Here is a 7,503-nt window from a genome sequence, read left to right as displayed (position 1 = left end):
GAGGTTTAGGTGTGTGGAGTTGGAGGGTTAGGTGGTGGAAATGGTGGTATGAGAGGTGTAGGTGGTGGAAATGGTGGTTTGGGAGGTTTAGGTGGTGGGCCTGGTAGTGTAGGAAGTGGTGGTGGTGGTGGTTTGGGTGGTGGTGGTGGTGGTTTGGGTGGTGGAAGTGGTGGATTAGGAGGACCGGTGGTGCCGGGTGGTGCGGGGACTTTAGGTGGAGCTGGTGGTTTGGGATGTGGTGTTGGTGGTGCTGGTGTCTTTCAACATTGTAATAATCCTTGATATCATTCTGGGGCTTGCATGCATGGCTGTTCTTGTTAATCTAGGGCTGCCAATATTAATTGTTTTTTAGGTTAGATAATCTTAGCCTCTTAGCATTTGATTTACTTGTTATGTTATTTTAGATTCAAGTTGTTATAATTGTCTTGGTTTACTGTTTGATGTTTCTGGTCATTAAAGGCTGCATGCATCGACAGGGTCACTATCGTTGTTGTTAGTTTTGTACTCCACTTTTTGTTAGTGTTTTCAATGTCATCTGTCGTTGCCTTTCTTTCTTTCTTTAAGCAACAGAGTACAACTTAAATCTGTATGTGTGAGAGTTTTTGGCTGGCCTATTTGGTACATTCCTTTGAATTGTCAGTGCACACTAATAAATAAAGCACTATATGTTTTATTTTTGTCCCACGAGATTTCAGATTGGTTATCATAGGTTTTTCAAATATGGAAATTTTGTTTGTTGCATTTCAGAAGATAAAATATCAATCAATTTAATTAGTTCATTTTGATATTAAAACAGAAAAGTTCATTATTTTTTTATCTTTTAAAGATTGATATTGTTTTATCTGATCAAAACTAATATACAAAAGAATATATATATTAAATTTTTCCAATACCAAACTTATGCTTGATGAATTTATATTTGTTAAATTTAATATTCTCCCTACTTCCTAAATACTTTTAATTAGTGCCAAAATTATGGTATATTTGATTCCTTAACCGACTTTTTTCACTCTAGTTAAAGTTACTACTTGAAAATTAATTCCATAAATTATAGTTTAAAACTAAATTAAAGTTCACTTAATCATGGGTTAAAAAAGTAGGGACGAATTCCTCTAAAAAAAGTAGGGACGAAAATGTTCAATCAATTCCTTGGAACAAAGTTTATGGCTTAATTAAATTGATTTACATCAAAGTTAAATAGATCATACCTATTTATTAAATAATTTAAACACAAACTTTTTTTCAAAAATTATTTAGTTAGTAATATAGCTACAACAACAATCCTAACTTAAGCATCATTTTTCTCCTATTAATCTATTTTAATGATAAGTTGTTTACCTATATAAAAAAAAATCTTATTATAAATATACCTTTTGTATAATGTTTTGAGTTTAGGTCAATCTTTAAATATGGATAAAACTTTAAAAAAATCTATATTTTCATCATCCTTAAAAAACACGAAACATACAAGACAATCATGATATTTTTACATTAATTTAACAGTCCCTGCCCACACAGACTTAGACCACATACACATGACAAAAATGAGACACAGGCTTAGACCACATACACATGACAAAAATATCATTTGATCCACTTATATATTTCCATAACTTTTATACTATAATAACATTATAATATTATAAACACTAAATATTAATATAAATTAATAAATATACAGCTAAATCTATATATAGGGCTAACACACATCCAGACTCCATCATGAATTTCAAAGTAAATATTTTTAAATAATTATATAAGCACTTTACCATATATTTATATACACATGTAACTAACATAAAACAAGACATTAAAATAAACAATTCAAATATATAAAAGAAGATAAAAAAGTAAATCTATTGGACTCAATTCAATAAAACAAATTATCCTAATATAAAAAATTGAACGATAACTTATTTTAGAACTACAATAATATCAGGCGTGATTCACAGGATTGAAAGACTAATTTATTTGTTTATTGACTTCTGAACGTATGTTATTACAAGCATCTGAGTGTAAATGTGTGTAATTATATAAAATTAATAACATCTACAGCAATATATGTAAGTCTATTTGTAAATACCAAGTGAACCGGGGTATATATATCGTTGTTGTTTTTAAACACATAAATTATAAAATATTTAATAATCAATACTCATTTTGACATAAATGTCTTCTTGGATTATTTTATACTGATAAAAAAGTTAATAAATAAATAAAAGATAATAATTTTTAATAAAACTAATCTTATAATTAACTTACATTGAAAAACTAAAGTAACACTTGTTAAGAATATTATAGTAAAAAAAATTTGATTAGATTAAAAAGTTAAATATTATTTATTTTGAAACCAAAAAAATACATTTAAATAGAATTAAAAATTTCATTCATATATTTTTGTCTCGTTAACATTTATATATATATATATATATATATATATATATAGACACACACAAAGCATAACTCCTAAAAACGGTGTAATAATCTAATTATTACCAAAAACATGGAAGAAAAGTAATGGGCGAAAATTTTTTGAGCAATAATCAACCTAACAAAACCTTAAGTGAGACAGTAGTAGTTTATTACTACAGGTTAATTAGTGTTTAGTTCTAGTTTCTTTTTCTTGCCTCTTCTCAGAATAGATAAATCTGCAAGCTAAATATAATTTTAGATTTTTTTTAACAATAAAATTAATTTTTCAATGAATTTTAAGAAGTACTATGAAACTCCTTACCATTTAGACGATCACTGATAATTTAATTTACAGCTATCATTTATTATCGCTAAAACAAAATGTAGAGTTTGCATTAATTAATTTCAGTTTTTTTCTTTCTCCAAATATTAATAAGAAATAATTAAACAATAAAAAAATAAGAAAAGAATAATTTTAAAATGATAATATAAATAATCAAGAGACTTTAATATGATTAATTAAATTAATTATTTTTTAATAAATATAAATTAGCTGAAAGAATATTATAATTAATTACGGAAAGAGTAATATTTACGTGTATATATATATATATATATATATATATATATATATATATATATATATATATATATATAGATGATTGATGTATTTTGATGAGTTTATAAACTGTAAAATTGTAATCCCCCTACCCATTTTGTTTTTTCGGTTATGATATCTGCTAAAATCAAAGAAAACGCTGGAAGCAGCACAGATTGGTAGAAAGTGGCTTGACTAAATAAATGCGTTCTTAATTAACTTACCCTTTGCATGGCTACCACCTGTATCAGTAGGACCTCAGCCACGAAAACACACAGTTATGATGCATGTGTGTCAGTGTGTGTAACTGCATGCCATAAAAATTCTAGACCATCCCCCCTTGTCCGAGAAGTAAGAAACATTTTGTTTATATGGTCCGGCTACGTACAAATGTGCAAACTCATATTTTCTTCTTTTGAAATCCGAAACAAATTCAGGATTATTGAATGTTTAAAAGGTTCGATTATATTTTACTCGCACTAGTGTGCGTTAGATTAGCAACTTAATATTTATCATTATTGTCTAGTTCTCACCTAAAGGTTGTCATGAGTCCATCTAAAGAAAAAACTTAACATTTACCCACAACAACAACATCTTATCCCACTAGGTAGAGTCGACTACATGAATCAACTTCCGCCATAATGTTTTATCAAGTACCATACTTCTATCCATTAAATTAAATATTTAAAGTGAAAAACATTAATGATATATATTTTTATGAAATTAATTTATAATATACGAGATACTATTATTGTATAATATTATTGAGTTCTATAGCTAGCTAGCAAATATTAAAAGCCAATTTTCAGTTTTTGAATGACAGTGCACGGCGCATATCTATATATATATTTTTTTTGTGGATTTTACACTTTTACTATATGGAAATAGAGATTTTTTAATTAATATATAAACATTAAAATTTTCTGTTTATTTGAGAGAGAAAAAAAAGTAGATTCTGTAGATTCTTTTTTAGACAAAAAAAAAATCTTTCTCTTAAATTGACATGAAATGAGAGGATGGGAATAATCTCTCTCTTTTCTTTTTTTATATTTAGTTTGTTAAATAAATAAATAAGTTTATAACATAAAAGAATAGAAAATCAATAAATATTTTATATTAAAAAATGATAAAAAAAAGTTATATTTAATTATTTGTTTAATTAGTATGAAAATAGAGTTCACACAATTTTATTTGATTTTCCGTTTACCTTTCCACTTATATCTAAACAACTAGAAAAGAAATCAATTTTCCTCTTATTTCTGCATGTCGATCAATCCAAAAACAATATGTAAAAATGAAAAAAATAGACTGTATCTATAAATATTAATTTTAAAAAAGTGAAATTCATGAATAACATTAATTCAAATTAATTCGTGAAAAAATTAGAGTATATCTCACATGCCGTAAAACAAAAACAAAAGATATATCTCACATTCAGCAAAAACAAAAGCTCATCATACATATTTTAACTTTAGAATAAACAAATATGATATATTATCTAATTAATTAGAGGTGGACTTTATCTTCTACTATACCTATGTCGTGTGGGCATCAGAGAAGATACTTTTTTTTTTTTTTTGGATACTAGCATCAGAGAGGATACTAGTAAGTTAGTGCATATAAATTAGTTCAAATCAAATTGCTTTTGAATTGTACTGAGTGAGTTAAACTGGTTTTTGAAGTAAATCGATTTGTTTCACCTAATAACTGAATTATTTTAAAAGAAAAAAATTAATTTGTAAATTAATTTAAAATAGATTTATTCTTAAAATTGATTCAAAACCAGTTCAATCCTAACTTAATTTTAAAAACTAGATGAATTCTAAACTGATTTTCAAATTTGATTTAAAAATCAAACATTTAAATCAATTTGAAATCAATTTAATAATAAACACAAGAATTTAACATGGTTCAATACTTATTGGAATCATTTAAAAAGTATTTCACTATCAGAAAAAAATGATTACAGGATTATAATTCACCATAAATAGTGTATCACTCTACAAATCAAGTACCCAACTCAATGGTTGTAAGAAATGATAGCACTCTCACACAAACAGACTTTTCTCTCAACAAAGTAACTTTGTTTCACAATCTCTCTTCTCACACACTCTTGCTTCATGTGTTGTTTCTTCACTAATTTTGTTTTCTATTTATAGTGAAGATTGTCACCAACTATAATAAATAAATTCTCTTAAAAGTTGAAACAAAAATAACTTTCAATGCATCCATTCAAATAAGCTTTATCTAGTAAAATGTTAGATAAATTGCAATCTATCACTATGCATTTAAACCACCTAAACCTTAGTGATAAAAATTTAATTCCCACTATGCATGCACCTTATCTTTTGGCTTGGAACTCTACAATTCTCTCCCTCTTGCCAAAAGAGAAATATCTTTCGATCAATTTGAAAGTGAGCAAACTCTCCCTCCAACAGAAGTATCTCCCAACACTTCTACAACATTAGAAAACTTCACTTTCTTCTTCACTTTATTGTCATGGTTCCTCTTCAAGGCTTGTCCATCCAAATAACCAAGGTTACTTTTATTTTTCTATTCCCGCAACACCAAGTGTCTCCCCTTGTACACCTTGCATTTCCATTTTGAACCACCATACTTGTACCCTTGTGATGTCATCTCCCCCATAGAAATGATATTGACAACAACAAAAGGTACAAACCTCACATTTGAGAAAGTTTGATTAATACCATCATGGAGTTTCATCCTCACGCACCCTATGCCTTCAACCTTCATTTTTCCAACATTCTCTAACTTGAAATGACCGAATTATCCAATGGTTTTCAAAGTGTCAAACATATCTCTTGATCTCTACAAATGTACTTTGAGGTAGCATAATCTATCATTTTGTTTTACCAACCTCATCGTTTATTGCCTAAAAAATATCATCTTCATCGTTTATTGCCAAAAACATATCATCTTCATCTTCAACACTTTTTACTACATTAGCTTGGGAGTTGGCGCCATCTTTGTTCATATCTCTTAATTTCTTCAAGTTCTACTTCATTTGTTTGCACCTCACTTGCACATGATTATTCTCACCACAATAGTAACATCGTATGTTACTAATATCTCATTACGAATGCGATTGCGATTTTGATCTTCCTCTTGGCCCATCATGTCTCCTTGAATGATTGCTCGATCCCTCGCTCAGACTCCACCACATCTATTGCATTGTGTTCATCATCAACATTTTTAGTTCTCATTATTCTCTCATTTTCTCTAAGAGCGAGTCACCTCATCCAAATTCAAAGTTGATCTTTCCATAAGCAATGTTTGAACAAAAGCTTTGAAGGACCTTGGTAGTGAGGCCAGCAACAACAGCGCATCAGTGCCTGCTCTCATAAGAGAGTAGTTTATCATTTGCATTCAACAATTGACTTACTAGTTGAATGAACTTGTTGATGTGGTCATGGAGATCTCCTCCCATCTCCATTTTGAGTTGATACAACTCCATCTTTAAACAAAGGCGATTGGTTAGCGACTTTGACACATAGATATTCTTAAGCTTCTCCCACAAGGCCTTTAGTGTTGTCTCCTTCAATACATTGTGCTTTATCTAGGGAGCAAGGGCTAACCGAATTATGCTCACAACCCTCTTTTGGATCTTAGTCCACTCGATTGCATTTATAGAAACCAACCTTTTGTAAATGTATGAATATAGGGTTTTGATGATGCCAAAGTATAATCCAACAAGATTGCTTCAAGAAACATTCAAGGTTAAGCAAACAGAGATTGCTTCAAGATAAATTCAAGGTCAAGCAAACAAGATTAAAAGAATCTCACTGGTTGATCAGCTTTTGCCTCAAACATATTGTTTCCAACAAATCAAGGCACTGGTAATCGATTACCAGACAGTGTAATCGATTACCAAAAGATAAGTTTGCAAGTAAGCTTTCAAAAGAGTTTTGAAATTTGAATTTTGAATCTTGTAATCGATTACCAGATGTTTGTAATCGATTACCAGTAATGACACTTCATAAAACACTTAGAAAAGTCATGACCCTTTAAAATATAATTGTGTAATCGATTACCAGAAACCTGTAATCGATTATCAGTGAGAAATTTCAGAAAAAGCTTTTTGAAAAGACACATCTCTTCAAACCATTTTGAAAAGGCACGATGGACATATATATATATATATGTGTGTGTGTGTGTGTGTGTGTGTGTGTGTGTGTGTGTGTGTGTGTGTGTGTATGACTTCAAAAAGCAAGAGAAAGTTTTCAAAGAAAACTCAATTGTCAAATGCTCTCTGTCGCAACCTACCCTTCGGCGGGAGGGCGATGCGAGACTCATGGGTGCGTCTTTCAAGAAAGGAAAACGCGCAGAGTCGTCACCAATGTTTATTTGAGGAAAATGTCAGAAAAACCGGAAAAGACGTGGTCTACGAACTTTAAGTGAAAGGTTCAGGAGTTGTATTTACGTACGGGGAAGGTATTAGCACCCCACACGTCCGTCACAAAGGACGACAGCCT

Source organism: Glycine max, chromosome 10, assembly GCF_000004515.6.
Source record: "Glycine max cultivar Williams 82 chromosome 10, Glycine_max_v4.0, whole genome shotgun sequence".
NCBI classification, from domain to species: domain Eukaryota; kingdom Viridiplantae; phylum Streptophyta; class Magnoliopsida; order Fabales; family Fabaceae; genus Glycine; species Glycine max.
Note: the sequence above shows the minus strand (reverse complement) of the source record.